At 43.3% G+C, this 14,847-nt stretch overlaps 1 long non-coding RNA gene across 1 annotated transcript; it reads left to right on the plus strand.

Annotated features, from left to right (window-relative positions):
• Positions 1-1,902: 1,902 nt before the first annotated feature.
• On the plus strand, positions 1,903-8,999 carry LOC148057511 (uncharacterized). The gene is made up of 5 exons (XR_015706340.1): positions 1,903-2,078; positions 5,196-5,406; positions 5,544-5,628; positions 8,316-8,513; positions 8,864-8,999. It is a non-coding gene; the product is annotated as an uncharacterized LOC148057511 (long non-coding RNA).
• The last annotated feature ends 5,848 nt before the right edge of the window (positions 9,000-14,847 follow it).

Raw genomic sequence — 14,847 nt, forward strand, 5'->3', positions numbered from 1 at the left:
TATTAAAATTATCCCCTATTTAATTTCTCTACTGAGATAGCTTGTCTTTCTTCTGTAGCAGCTGATACCCTCTCAAGGACAGGACTTAGCCGCTTTGCACAAGGCAGTTTAGACCTAGCATGAAGGCAGTGCAACTAAGGGCCAGCCCAACACGAGGGCACAGCCCAAGTGTATGGACCATGAATGACCAGGGAGGAGTGCTTATACTCTGCCCTATGACTGAACAGTGTGCAGGGGCTGGAAATAAGCTCAGGGACATAATTATCAGCCAAAATCTGTGGCTTCTGCCATGTGTAGAGGTGCTCAGGGCAAATGCCACCATCCATTTGTAGAGGAGCTGAAAATCCACCCACAGCCCCTCTTTTGCAAGGCATGGTTAGCTCTGTGTCACTATGTGCATTCAGCTGCATGGAGAAGGTAAAGTGTTCTCAACGTCCTCATAAGCTTCTCAGTAATCTGTATGGGGAATAAGTCACAAGGCAGTATATCTATGGGATAGCTGGGATGTTGTTTTACTCTTCCTTTGAATCTATTAAGTTTGAAACTTGAAAACAAAAGAAAACAAAACGTGAATATTTGTTAGCTTGATGCCATAAAAAGTACACCAGAAGTGTTTTTTCAAAAGGGAACATTACGAAATAATAAAGATGCTGTTTGTCTGCAGATCATAAGGAAGACGGACAGAATGATCCAGTGGATTCAGCAATAGCATAAAGCAGAACTGCAAAGAATATGGTGCCAGTAGGAGGACAGGTGGAGCTTGTAGGTGCTGCAATCCTGACCTTCTCTGCTCCTGTCTTGAGGGGTCTATAGTCATCCTTGCTCCTGAGAAGTGTGGACTGGCCAGTTCTGCTCTTAGAAACAACTCCGTAAGAAATAGTCCCAAGGGTTGGTTTTCATGCTTGCTACTAAATGCCAGTGACTCTTACAGTCCTGTTACACACTGTGTACAGTGCAAACACAGCCATTTCTTGATAACAGGGAGAAACACCCCTGAGAGACATCTTTCTTTACAGTCCATAAATGAGACTTACTTTTTGTGTGTCCTGCACACATAAAACAAGGCTGGTTTAATCTCTGTAGCAGATTTATCTTTAATTTCTGGAATTGGTGGAAAGTTGTGATATTGTTGTTCAGAAGGTTAGTTAGAACACGGGGAGATTAGACTGATTCTGTATTTCGCATTAACTACCTTTTAAAATTTCTCCAAGTGAAGGGCTACCAGCCTGCTGCTCAGTGACTAATAAATTTGATTCATCCTCACTCCCCACAGGGTTATCCTCCTTCTTACTAATGTTTGACATTTTACGTTTTAATTAAAATCACCCTCCAAGCAGCAAACCACTAAGAGAATGACAGATATTCTTACTGCAACAAGATATAAGCAAAAGGGCAATTCACTAACTATATCTTCGATAGTGCCTCTTACTTACACTCTACATGACCACCTAATGTTTGTGTGTGTGAGACAAGGCAACACCTATCTTAACCTCCAGGGTATTTCCAATGTCCCAAGATGCTATCATTTAACGTATAATATAATGGGTATAAATGCTCCAATAGGAGCAACTGGGACTCGGGAGTAGTGGTGCTTGGTTGGTGCTATGCAAACGCACATATAAAGTTGTGTAGCCTAAGAGAAGGGAAGGAGGGCAAAGGAGAGCAAAGTAATTCAAAGCTATGAAAGTAATTGCAATGAAAATGCTGTAAATTGTGTGGCAGCTGGCTGCTGGCTGCCCCAGCCATTGCTAAGGGGCTGCTTGTATGGGACTTTCCTGGGGAGAGGAGCAGAATGAGGAGGACTGGTGGATAAACCTGGTGGACAGGCATAGAGAGGGTGTTTTTGTAAGGGCCTGTACTAATGAGCATGTTAAAAATATCATCACAAGAAGCTGAAGAGCAGGCAGCAAAGCTGATGTCAGTGACAACATGGAGGAGATGGCTGGTGGGAGATGAAGCAAGAGGCCAGAGTGCATAGGTGAAGGTGTGAGGCACGTGAAGCTGGAGACCAGCGTTACAACGTGCTTGGAAGGAAGAGGAGGTGATGCTACCAAAAAGGATGGATACCCTTTGCAGAGGTGAGTCTGTAGCCTTGAGAAGCGGAGTAGCAAGGGCCTGGAAAAGTGCTTTGATTATTTGAACAAAAAGAAGGAAAACCTGAAAATATAGCGATGGAAATTTTTTTTTAACTGGTCTCTACATAAGGCAAAGAAAAGATAATCCATTGAAGATGCTCTCTAGGGTACAGAACTTGATAATAACAAGATGGTGAAGCCAAAGGGACAAGGATGGATGCAGGTAGAGGGACAGCAGTGCTGTAAATACAGTGGGGAACTGGTGCCTGGCTATGGAAAGACAGAGGAGGGAAAGGCATCGATCCCATGGGTTGGTAACGGCATCAAATCCAGAACGAGCCCTTCTGCTTATGAATCTTAATTACCTCCTACAGAGAGCTCTGGTGACACTTGTCCAGGTGCTCATGATAAACCAGTATTTTTCAGATGATAGAGACTGGATGTGTGCGATGTAAAAGATGCCATCTTTCCTCTCCTTGTGCAGTCTAGGAACAGTTGGCTATGTTGTGAGAAGGCAGTGACACAGTCTACGTCTCACTTGTTTCTAACCTAATGCAGCAGCATCTTGACTCTCACTGGCCTCTCTTCCTCCATCTCAAACCTAGCAACAAAAAAATATTTTTCTCATATGTATTGTGTCTGCTGGTATTGAGGATTTTATTTCAAATGTCTTCAGAAAAGACAGCATGCAGGAAAAACTTGCAAAATCCTGCAAGTTACAAGCTTGTCTGGGCCTTTCTGAATTATGATATGAACCCCAAAGGAATAGTGGAGAAATTACAACTCCCTTTCATGTGATATTCTGGCTGCCCTTAGGAGATGAACAGTGAAATATGTGACTTCTGAAGAGAAACACACCTAATAGAGAGGAAGAAGGCTTACATATATTGGTATGAATATATGGGGAAAGAGGGAAAGCTGTAAGACAGACAGAAAGGTTTTGTATTCACAGCTCATTTCTCCTCCTTTCTGGGACAGAAAAGTTAGAGAAACATGGTAGTTCCTCTTAAGAAGCTTAAATGATCTGCATTTCATCATTGCCAAAACCAGACAATTAAGTGAGACTAACTGGTCTCCTGTAACTCCAGGGAGAGAGCTCTTTTTGGTTTGCTGGAATAGCTGGTAGATAGCAACAACACCACGGCATGCCCTGTTGGTAATGACAGCTCACTGAATAGAAGGTGTTATAAGAAATAGTGTTTGTGTGTCCCCATGACTCGGTCCCTAGGAGGGAATTTACAAAAAATGGTAGACCTGCCTCCTTCCGTCTGGATGTCTGAATTTTTAATGGAGGAGGTGCTTGCGTCAACCCTGGTAGAACCACATGGACTTCCTAAGGGCCGTCGCTGGGCATCTTTGTGCAGTTATGACAGAAAGGATCCTGGCTGTTTTCAGAAGCAAGTTTCTTTCAAAATTGTAAGGGCGTGTGGATGCTTTGCCAGGCTCTCTAAGTGCATATGTGCACATGAAAATAGAAAGTGGACACCGTCTTTCAGGAAAACAGGTACAATGCTGTACAGATTCCTACCCTCTGCCGGCCATCCTTCAGACATGTTGAGTCATGGGTTAGTCTACGCAGGCATGTGGAAGGAAAGAAATCCAAACTAGATAAACGATCTGAATTTAAAGTGGATTGATTAAATTGTATTAAATCCCTGTGTGGATGTTCTTGTTCAGAATTAAAGTAAGATAAGTCTCATAAAGGCCAAGTTAATTCTGAAGGAGAATACATACATAGAGATTTAATGCATTTTTAACTAATCCATTTTAGCAGTTAATTCAGATTAACCGTACTCGGTGTCCCTCTCTGGGAAAGCCCTTCAAGGGAACAAGACATGGAAAAACACCAGACTCAGAAGTGCAATGTTTTTAAACATCCAGCACTGTTGATTACAAAGCAGATAAGTACCGCCACGGTGCTCCTGAATTGAATGGCTGCACGCAGACCTACCCGTGTCAGTGCTGTTGGAGGGGGCAGCGATCCTGGGAAGGACTTGCCAAGGGCATCCTTGCTTCTAGGAAGGTGCTTTGGGAAATGGTGCTGCGTGCTGTTAAGGCCTTGGCTAATCTGCTGCTACAAGGAATTTTGATCATTAATGAGACGTCTGTGCTAGCAAAATGCATCCTCCTCACAAGGAGTGTGGAGTCGGCTGGTACCTGTGCCTGCCCGTTGTTTGCGTGCAGGAGAGGCAGAATGCAGTGTGAATCTTAATGGTTTCCCTCCTACCTGGAGCGATGTATTCTTGGGCCAAATCCTGTCTTTACTCCTATGTGTAAACCAAACATTGCTTAGCTCCATGCAGTCTCTTCTTTAGTTTGAAAAGTCAAAATCTGGAGTTTAAGCTTTATTATTGATTTTAAAAATATATCGCGAACAATAACTTAAAGGGAAATGGGAGATTATGAATAAATAATAAGGTGCATAGGTGTACAGGGAAAATACAGCAGTCCATAAATATAGTTAAGAACTCAGTTGTACAGTAAAAAGAAAGAGTATAAAAATGTAGATGACTAAAGCAATATGTGCGCAGAGGAATAATAATCTAACATGAATTAAAACATGCAAGTATTGGGGACTAAATTGTGCTTACCACTCTATACATTTTTTTTAAAGTACCTAGAGGCCTTCAGGTATAAGTGCTAAAATAAAAATATTATTATTATGGATTTTGGGGGGCAGATGAGTTGGAACTCAAGGATGTCCCCTGTGCTTTAGCTCTATTTCATGTGGTTAAATGCATTGGGCCAAATTTATCCCTGGTCTGCTATATTTACTGTTGAAAGCACTTTAGAAAAGTGCATATTAAAGCTATATCTAAAGAAGCACTGAATTCTGAACAGGCATTCAAAGCAAGGCAATAAAATCAAAGATGTTCTCTCAGGTCAGTTTAGTTTTGCGTGATGGGAGCGATTGCTCAGTCACATCGGTCCAGTGAATCTGAAACAACAGTGCATGAAAAATACGGTGGCAAAATAATATCTCCATGTGGGAGAAGTGCTAATGCTAATCACTGGCTAGGCTACTTTTGGTTTTTACTCATGGATTTTATCCTAATTTTTTTCACTGATTATTATTCTCCCCTAGTGACCACCAAGGTAACTTTTCTCCCTGTTTTGCAGAGAAATTTGAGGCCAACATTTTTGCTGCATTATAAAGTTCATGTAAGAAAATTCTTCATAGTGCCCGTGTGCAGCAGCCTGCAAAGCCATCGTGGTTTTCATGCTGACCATGAAAGAGCTGGGACTGAACCTTGGAAGATGACACCAGGACTGCAGTACCTCCGATGGGTTTGCAGGCCAAGAGGCACCCTGTGCACACGTAGAGCAGCAGGTACGTTTTGCCACTGTCACTGCCACAGCTGGCTTGGGCAACACTTTGGTAATGAGGGCAGTGGTGCTGCTGGGGCACAGCTGCTAGAGTGACAAGTGCCAAACAGGCCAGATCTGTGATTTCTTCATCTATTTTAGATTCATCTCCCATTTGCTTCAGAGCATTTGGCCCTTCAGGAAGAACCCACGTGACTTTAAGGACATGTGACAATATTCAGGAAAGGTAAAAGGAAAGGAGGGGAAGAACTCGGTTTTCTATCATTTATTTATCTGTATTCAAGCAATTTTTACAGGGTTTGATAACTTCTGTGTCCAAAACCAGCCAGTTAAAACTTGTGTGGAGGAGCTGATGTTCTCTGTAGCCTGTACTTCTTGAACAGCTGTGTGCCTACAGCATCCTGGTCCAGCTGCGTTGTCCTCCTTCCTTAGGTAATATCCAGAGCCTCCTGTGGCAGGGCTGCAGCTGCACGAAAGCAAGGATGGCTGCCGAGCAGGGTCACATTTGGAAGAAGAAAAAGAGTCATCTGGGAAGTGTGTGAAATACCTCCCCAAAGAAGGGAAAAGCTGCAGGCAGCGGGATGCAGAGAACATGCTTGCTCACTTTTTGTTATTCCATGGCGATGAGTTACAAGAGAGCGGCTGAGTGGTTGATGCTGAAGCTTCATAACTTCTGAATGCATCTTGTGTATTTTTGCAACCATGTTTTCAACTTGTCATTGCAGAACCTGGCACGGCCGCATGTGCAAAGTCCCAGTTTATGAGAGAAGGAGGAAAGGACTTGCACCAGTGGGTGACCAAGCTCACGGCACTGTTTGTGGTGATTTTGTTGCCCTGCACAAGTATAATGGCACGTGAATTGGTTCATTTTCAGTGCTGCAGCTGCAATGCAAAGGTTTAATCCCACAGACTATTCTGTTTGGCTGATAGAAAGGAGCTGGCATACTGGGCCTCAGTGTGGCGTTTGCTCAGCATTCATGCAAGTGGCTTCTTTAGCGTGCACGGGCTGCATGGTGCAGCATAAACTTTCATACCTCAGGGGAAGAGGATGCGCTGCAGGGGTGAGTCCATGGTACCAAAATCAGCACTGCTGAGTACCCAAAGAGAGTAATGGTCAGGGATAGAGCTGGAAACAGGGTGACTGTAAAAAAGTTATAGCATAAAAACTCTGGTAAGAGACCAAACAAGTCCATGGCAGGCAGCAGAGTTTGAAGAGGTCATGCTGCCAGCCTTTTTGCTCCCTGGAGGAGCAGGAAGGCTTGTGCAGCCACTTTGATGCTTCTTCCTATTTTTGTCCCCTTTATTTAAGTGCTGTGCTCTGCAAAGAAATAAAAGATAGGGTTCAGTCTTGGCTGACCCTGGTTTGTGTCTGTGCCATAGCAAGGCCTATGTGTGAGAGTTAAGAGGCGTGTATGGAGTTAATGGGGAGTACATGTAAAAAATTGTGTCTGTCTTTCCTGGATGCTCTTGGGCGCGTTGGCATGTAGTACTCGTCTTTTGCCTTTTGTTGCCACTTCTGGTAGTTAAAAACGTCCTTGCTAGTTGCTGTGCAAACAGCTTGTACCTCTTATGGCTTGGACTTGGTATCCCACACCTTTCTGCAGAGAGGGGGGTCTTGACCTCAGCGCTTGTATCGGCAAGACTGCTTCAATGTGCAAAGGGCGTGAGGAAATACATGAGGGAAAGCTCAATTTTCTGTTTCCTTTAAAGTATAGGGATCACCCGGACTAAAAGGATCGAGGTGTTTTCAGAAGCACACAAAACGTTTTCAGGATGGCTCCTGTGCCTTCTGGGAGGTTTGAGTCCTGTGGATGATGCCGCACTGCACTACTTCAACATGAGATGCTTGCCAGTAGTCGGTTCGCTCCTAGTGAGATCAAGGCAGAGCTGCCACTGATTTTTAAGGCTTTGTGGCTGCAGACTAGAGCAGGTGTGCAAATCGTTCCTAGGGATCATGCTTTTTTTTGGTTACAAGTGTGAAAATAAAGCTATGCTCTCAGAAAGACAATTTAAGCCTCCCTCGTTCTTCAAGTCAAGCAAAGTCCTTTCTTGATATTCTTTTTTTAATCACAAAAGCATGCTGTTTCCTGAACAGAGGTACCTGGGGGCAGGGGAGTGGGGCTATCTGTGTTTTGCCTGTGTAGCAATGCAATTTTGTTAAAACTGAATCAAGCAGTTGGAACAAGCGAAGAAAAAACAACCCAAAGTTTCCGTGCAAAACCCAGTGACGCAAAAAGAGCAACTCTCCATCGGCTCAAGGCCCGAGCACATTCTCTCTCCAGGGATGCAAAGAATATCATTACTTTGTCCCCTGGTGGAAGTGCTCCCAAAAGCGAGGAAAGGCAGACTGAGAGCAGACTGCCCTGATGAGCTGGTTTAAGACCTGGCCTTGTCTATGCAGCGGTGCCACACTGACCGGTGTGAGGGAGGAGCAGGTCAAAAGGCAACATTGCCGCCTGTGCTGAGAGCTCTCAGGTGCCTCTGCTCTGCCACCCTGAGCGATGGAAGATCCAAGACTGACCCCTTTCAACATGGAAGAACAGGGGCAGCTCAGGTCAGAAAGGCTCAGGCACACTGTGCTGTGAGAGGGCTTGAGAGAGGATTCTGGAAATAAACCCTGCAAACAGTTTTTGGGCAACCCACTGCCTGTCCAGAGGGACTCCCATCCTGTGCAAGCCCTTCCCTGCCATCCTTGTGGTCATGTCCTCCATCGACAGGGGCATCAGGAGCTCATGTCTGGGCACAATAGCTCTTTTCCTTTGCTTGTTCCTGGCGTTAAAGGCTGTCTTTCTGCTCCCGTTTCTGTTCTACAAAAGGGCAAGTGACCTTTTGCCCATTGCATGGATGGGTTGTGAAGAGGGGAAGGTAAAGCACCTCAGACAAGATAAATCCTGTGGGCATCTTGTTTTGCAGAGCCTTGTGCTTTCTGCTGGATTTGAAGCACCGAGAGCTGCCAGCCACTTTTCCAGGTCAGGGCCCCAAGGCATCCGCATGGAGAACCGCAGTAGCGGGACTGACACAACTCAGGCACAGTGCTGGTAGACAGATGCGAGAAAGAGAGAAGAAAAAGCAATACCACCTCATTTTTGCCCATCTCCTTTGTTTCAGATGGTAAGTTTTGCTACCTTTCTTGTTGCAGAGGTAATGGAGGGCGGCAGCAGCGTGCCCAGGCTGCCCTCCTGGGTCACAGCAGCCGCTGCGGGCTGAAGGGGAGCATGGTGGGCTGGCTGGATCTGGGAGCGTGCTTGCAGGAGAGAGCAAAAGTTTACATTTGTTAGAGCAAAGTGAAGAAGCATGGGATCAGAGAACACTGGGTGCTGCCATATAAGCACCATAGCCCCAAGTCTAATGGGTAATAGAGTCATTAATTCTGCTGATTAACTTGGCCTTGGGGTTCATGGAAATGACATCCACCTCCTTTCTTTTTTTTCTTTCTTTTTTTTTTTTTTTTTTTTTTTAAGCTCAAACTGTGGAACGAGGGAGCATAAAAAACCAAGCTAATTAGAGAGAAATCAGGAGAAAAGAAGCAGGGAGAAAAGAGAGACAGTCTGAGCATTAATGAGACTGATTTGGGAAGAGGATGTGACAAGCTCTTCAAAAGCATTATTGTCAAATGTGTCACTGTTTCATAGATGGCTAGCACTACCTTTGAGCTTCACGCTGATAGTTAATGATTTGAAACTATAAAAAGATTGAAAAGGTAAAAGGGAAAATGGCAGACTCGACTGGATTTTAATGAGAGCCCCCCCCCTCCCCACTTTTCTGTTTTTCTGTGTGAAGCCGCCTTGGAAAGTAAAAAAAAAAAAAAAAAAAAGTTCACTTTCCCCCTGCCCGCTTACTTTCTCAAGGCAAAAATTGTTTACAAAGGAGAAGGGAGAGTGCAGAGGTCCATCCATCTCGCTCTGACCGCCATCCATCTCCCCTTCACCAAACCATCGGCTCCCCCATCCACTGTCAAGCGGTGGTGGGTTTGTGGCTGTACAGGGAGCGGGCTGACAAAAATAAGCTGAGATTGATGGAAGAGACAGCTATAGCTCTTGTTTGTTTTTTTGTGACGTGCTGAGCAGAAGCAGTCTTCACACTGTGAAATGTAACAAAGAAATCTAAAGTGATTACGCAGGTTCATTTGTCAGTATCACTGCTCCAGCTATTGCTGTGTGCGACAATGAGATGACAAGGCATTTATTGCTGATGGTTGGTTATTAGCTGCATTATAGGAAACATTAGCACAGTCTAGGATACATAGACCAGGGAGACAATAGCTTTCTGGGCTCCAAACTCAGCAGGGTAGCCTTGTCATTAAATTTGGTAGTACCAATTTAATTTTTTTAAAATAAATTGAAAGGAAACTTTGAAAACTAAATCTGTAACCCTGCATTTACCTTAAGACTGATCAGTGTGTTTTCTTCGGATGCTACATTTTGTATGAGAAGGGCTACGCAGCCCAGCAGGCCAACAAATCTCCTACAAAGAAAGATGCATCAGAAAAGCCTAATGACACATTAGCTCCTGGCCGATCCCATCGCTGCTTTCCAGCCCTGACCTCCGCAGTGCCCCTGCTGCCGCCATGAATGGACCAGGTTCTTCTCAACCAAGTCACCTGCGAATGTACAAGGAGAAAAGGCAAGAGGCATCTGTAATCTTTTGTTATGCTCTTTGTCCTGCTTTTCTTATCTTTCTCAGACCCACCTTTTTTTTGCTTGTCTTGCCGGGGTCCTTTAGGGTCGGATCTTGGTAGCTCTCCCATCCTTTCAAATGGCCCTGCAGAAGTCACTGGAAGTATTTGACAGCAAGGGCTAAGTGGGGAAAGTAAAGGTTTGGTATCTCTGGGACGTGACTGGATGACTGCCATGTTTATTAAGCTGTAAAAGAACATGCCTGTCCCATGGCAAAAGCTGTATTTGCACAGTGGTGCGAAGCCAACCCTCAGTTCTGGGGTGAAGTGCCTACTTTTTGCAGCCTTTCAGTACGGAGTTTTGCAGTAAAAACAGAAATTCTGGTGGCGGCTTCTTCTTTTCAAAGAGGGTTTTTATTATCCAATTCATTTTCGTATTAACTCAGTCAGTGAGCAATATATTCCTTGTTTCATTTTTTCTGACGCTCAGCTTCAGTTTATTTTGTGCTACCCTCAGATTTCCAGAAAGCCCCAGATTTTGGCACTGGCAGCACTTAAATAAACTGTAACAGTTGTCCTGGGAAAGTTGGAGGTTTTGACAGCTGCATGAGGGATCATGGGACTTCAGCCCATAAAATACCAGTGAAGGGGAATTACAATGTTTTAAAAAATGCTGTCACTTGATAACATTGTAAATAGCAACAGGAGCTGAATTTGAACAAATTCAGGCCAAAACCAAGTATCTTTGAATCCAAAAGTGAAATTTTGCTGGAATCTCTTAATCACCAGATTTGGATGAATCAGACAAAAAAAAAGTTTTTTCTGTTTTTTTTTTTATCTTATGAAATTTATCATATTCTTTGCCCAATATACTGTCTGCCTAGCAGTGAATTTAATCTAAACTGTTTGTTCTGGATTCATCGACAATAGTGGTAACCCGAAAAGATTCAGTCAGACCCTTAAGATTCATAAGTCAGGTCGTAAATTTTGTAGCATCTTTTGAGGTTAAAAACAAATAATCATTAGTCATTTTTCTTTAAACTACATTTACCAAATGTGTGTGAGAAAAGAATTAGTACTGTTGGCTCCCTTACATTTACTGAGAAAGACGATTTTGCCCTCCACTAGATGTACTTTAAGCCACATCATCTGCCTTTGCCCAGCAATTAGTTTTGCCCTGAGCTACCAAACCATTTTCCCCAGTTTGTACATCACTGTGCCCTTCTCTCATTATTTCTGCTCTTGTGTTAATTTTATCTTCTCTTAACTTCCAACTTCCTGCTGAAATCATGTGATTTCAGTGAAATCAGAAAATCAAGGGAGCTGATAGCACTGTGAATCACTTTACTATCAATTAAAGAATGTGTGCCTGCTGAGCTAGGGCCCCTTGAAAACAGAAATATCCCCTATAAAATGGACAGATAGCAACACCTGTGATCCAGCTTACAAATTAGGATCTTGTAAAAAACAAAACAAAACAAACCCCAAAACACCAAAGAATTTAGTTTAATAATAATAATAAATAAAAAAAAAAAATCATGCCCCTCTGTCCCCAACGCCATTTTTTTTTTTTTAAAGGGTAGCCAATAGGTCTAAATCTATGGTGGCAATCCAGAACCAAATAAGGGTGAGGTATCTCTTGAGGCCATAAAGCTTGAAACTTGTCACAGAAGAGGCATCTAAACTCTCAGAAAAGAAAGCAATCTCTATTTGAGAGCACACAGGCATTTCTGACGAGTAGGGTCTGATGAATCAGCGTTTCAGCTAGTGAGTTAATGCAGCATTTGGCAGCTAAGCTAAAAAAAAAAAAGAAAAAAGCCCTTTGGCATGAACTTTGTTTCTGAGATATATGCAGTGTGTCTTTGAGAAGTGGGAAGGTTTTTGAAGTTATAACAGAGGCTGTTTTAATTTGGGGCAGGCTCATTAAGGAACACGGTTTAAAAACATAGATTTTGTTCCCTCTGGCTGTACTCTGTGCTTCACGCTAAACTTGGCCAAGCCAAAAAACAATCCAAGAGAAGGTATCTGCATTGGAAGATAAAATGCGGCAAAGACAGCCTGCTCTATGGCTGGCTCAGATCAGATAAGGGCTGCATCTACCATACCCACCTCGGTTTTAACTAGAGCTAAAGGTATCAAGGGGTATGCTAAGATGATGTGTCAAAATTTAATTTAAATCCGCCTGCAATCAAAAAGTCCGATCCTTTCAAATCATTAGTTGTTAAATATCAATTGGTGTCAACGGAGTTTTGTTTTCTAAAATCGAAACGGTGGAGAGCGACATAAAGAAGCAGTTAGCAACTCTGCGTGGTGGTCCCACCTTTTGTCGCAGCTGTTTCACTCAGCCAGAGGCACGTTTTGGTCTTTGCAAAGACTGAGCCTTGCTTCTGCTCGCTCTTCTCATAGTTTTCATAAGGAATGTTAAATCTGGCTTTCTATATATGTAAACTATGCAGGAAGGGTAAGGTCTGCATTTCAACCGAGATTAAAATGTTAGACTAAAACTTAGACTGCGGGTCTACCAGAATTTGTACACAAGAGAGTAGCAAGTAACTGATGGCACACTGATAGAAAATGCGTTTAAAAAAAAATATTGTTCTTTCCCCTGTATGACGCTAAATTTGCAAAGAGTAAAGTATTGACCAGCTATCCATTACAAACAAGACACAGGCATTTCAGACAGAGGTTTTTGTTGTTACTATTAATCGTTATTTGTGTTGAGACCGAGCCTCTGAAGGCCTCCTAAAACCAGGTCACTGCTGAACCAGGCAGAAGAAATATTAAGAATTCATAGCTTAAATGCACAAAAGAGCCACAAGAAAGTCCTGTCTCATGAAAGCAACACAGTGAGCTGCTGCAGAGAACACCCCGCCTGAAAACCACAACAGAGTCCCCGTGGCAGCCCCTGCCCGAGCGGTGTGGGCGCTCCCCGAGCTAAGTTGCGGTGAGGCTGCAGGACCCAGGTTAACTTCTCTGCCCAACACTGGGCTGGGAAACATGGCTGAGAGGCTTGGAGGTGGCACAGGAGGCTTTAGCGTGGTGCCGTGTATTTGTGCACCCACAGCACATCCATCCAGAGGTGGGCTCTGAAACCTCTGCAGCCAACTGGCCACACAGGGTCTGCCTCCTTCCCCTCGGCTGCATTGACTTTCCTGTATGCATGTGCAAGAAACACCGATGGAGAAAATCAAAGTAACAAACAAACATTCAAAGCTGACCCTGAATGTTTGTGGATGGTAGATGAAAAAAAAACAAAACCTCATTGCAGCATCGTTTCTCAGGATGACCTGTGGAATTTTGCTTTTAAAGGTTAGATGGTAAAAAACACCGCTTTGCTGCTTGTAGGAAGGAGACTTTAGCTGTAAGGTCACTTTGTTTTCACACTCTTGGAAATGTTACCTCCACCCTTCACAGGGAATGTAAATCAAGTAAAAAACCACCCAGCAGGGTTATCAGGGTAACACTAAATCAACACCAGCTGCAACTGCTAGGGGTGAATGTAAAATTTACAGTGAGGCATATGTCTATTGCTAACTGAGCGATTAACAGTCTTTTCAATTAAAACATGCAAAGACCAAGATGATTTTTTTTTTTTTTTAGTGGTCTAAAGAAAAGCAAACTTGGAGGCCAAACTCATCCAGGTTTTCTGTTCTGTTCATGATGTCTCTAAATCAAGACTATACTGCAAGCTGTAAGAGGATAGAGAGGAGGGCAAACTTTCCTTTCAGCACTTTTAAAAAACTGCTGACTAAAATCTGCATCTGTCATCGTTATTGAAAAGTATAAGTAAAAGGTGAGAGAAAATTATGTCTGATATGGGATGTTTAGTTGACAGACAGCTCATTGTAACAGATGTGGCTCCTTTTAAATAGCACCGTAAATGAGATCCCAGAAAGACAAGGACAAAGGCTAGGAGAGAGCACTTAGACTAATTAGACAAAGAAATCCATTTCCCTTTTACCTGAATGCTTCTCTAAATGTGCAGAGATTTCCAAGTTACAAAGCGCAAGCAAAGGATGGAGACTACAGCTATCAGTTCATAATCTGCAAGGCACGGAATAACAATGGTCCTCATTTTTCAAGTACTGATCTTCAGTAGTTTGTTAAACCTGCACATCATCTCCTCACTAAAGTACCTGCAGATTAATGGCATGGCTAGAAAGCTTTTCATCCTCTGTGTGTGTGGGGGTGGAAATCATAAAGGAAAGCAAAGAATGGCCTCAAATTTGTTTTATTTTAGAAATTTACTAAATAAATGACTGGTAGCCCAGATTTTTACTTATCCCAAACTTACAGGGGAAATAAGAATCAAGGTAAAAAGACACAGAAATGGTACTATGGTTTCTGTAGCAATCAGCACTCCAGGCTCGACGTGCCTTTCTGTGTGTGCTTTATGTTGGACGCAAGGCATCAAAGGCACACCTAGCTTCAGCTTTCACTACCAGTCATTCATATGTTGTTACCCCTATAAATGCAGATAAACTGAAGTTTTCCAGGATCCTCCTACGGTTAACTTTGAGTGAGGCATCTCCAAAGTTTGTTTTCTCTTGTCCAAGGTATGTGTCTGAGATGGGCATCTCTGGAGGGTGAATCTGTCAGCCTGTTGCCTCCCACTGACTACAGAGGGCAACTGGTTCAGGTTAGCAGAGTTGCTTCTAGACAGAGTTAGGTAGCTATTTTACAAGAAGTGATTCTGCACTTATCACCAGAAATCTCAGCAAATTTTTGACTAGAGATCTGCACACTTATTTTTTATCTGTTTCTCTGTTCTAGCCAAGACCAAAGAAGGGGAACTGAGAAAGGGAAACTCAAGGAAATGGAGAACATGAC

Source organism: Nipponia nippon, unplaced genomic scaffold (genome assembly GCF_047370975.1).
Source record: "Nipponia nippon isolate SJK-2023a ecotype South Korea unplaced genomic scaffold, ASM4737097v1 scaffold_1, whole genome shotgun sequence".
Taxonomy (NCBI): Eukaryota; Metazoa; Chordata; class Aves; order Pelecaniformes; family Threskiornithidae; genus Nipponia; species Nipponia nippon.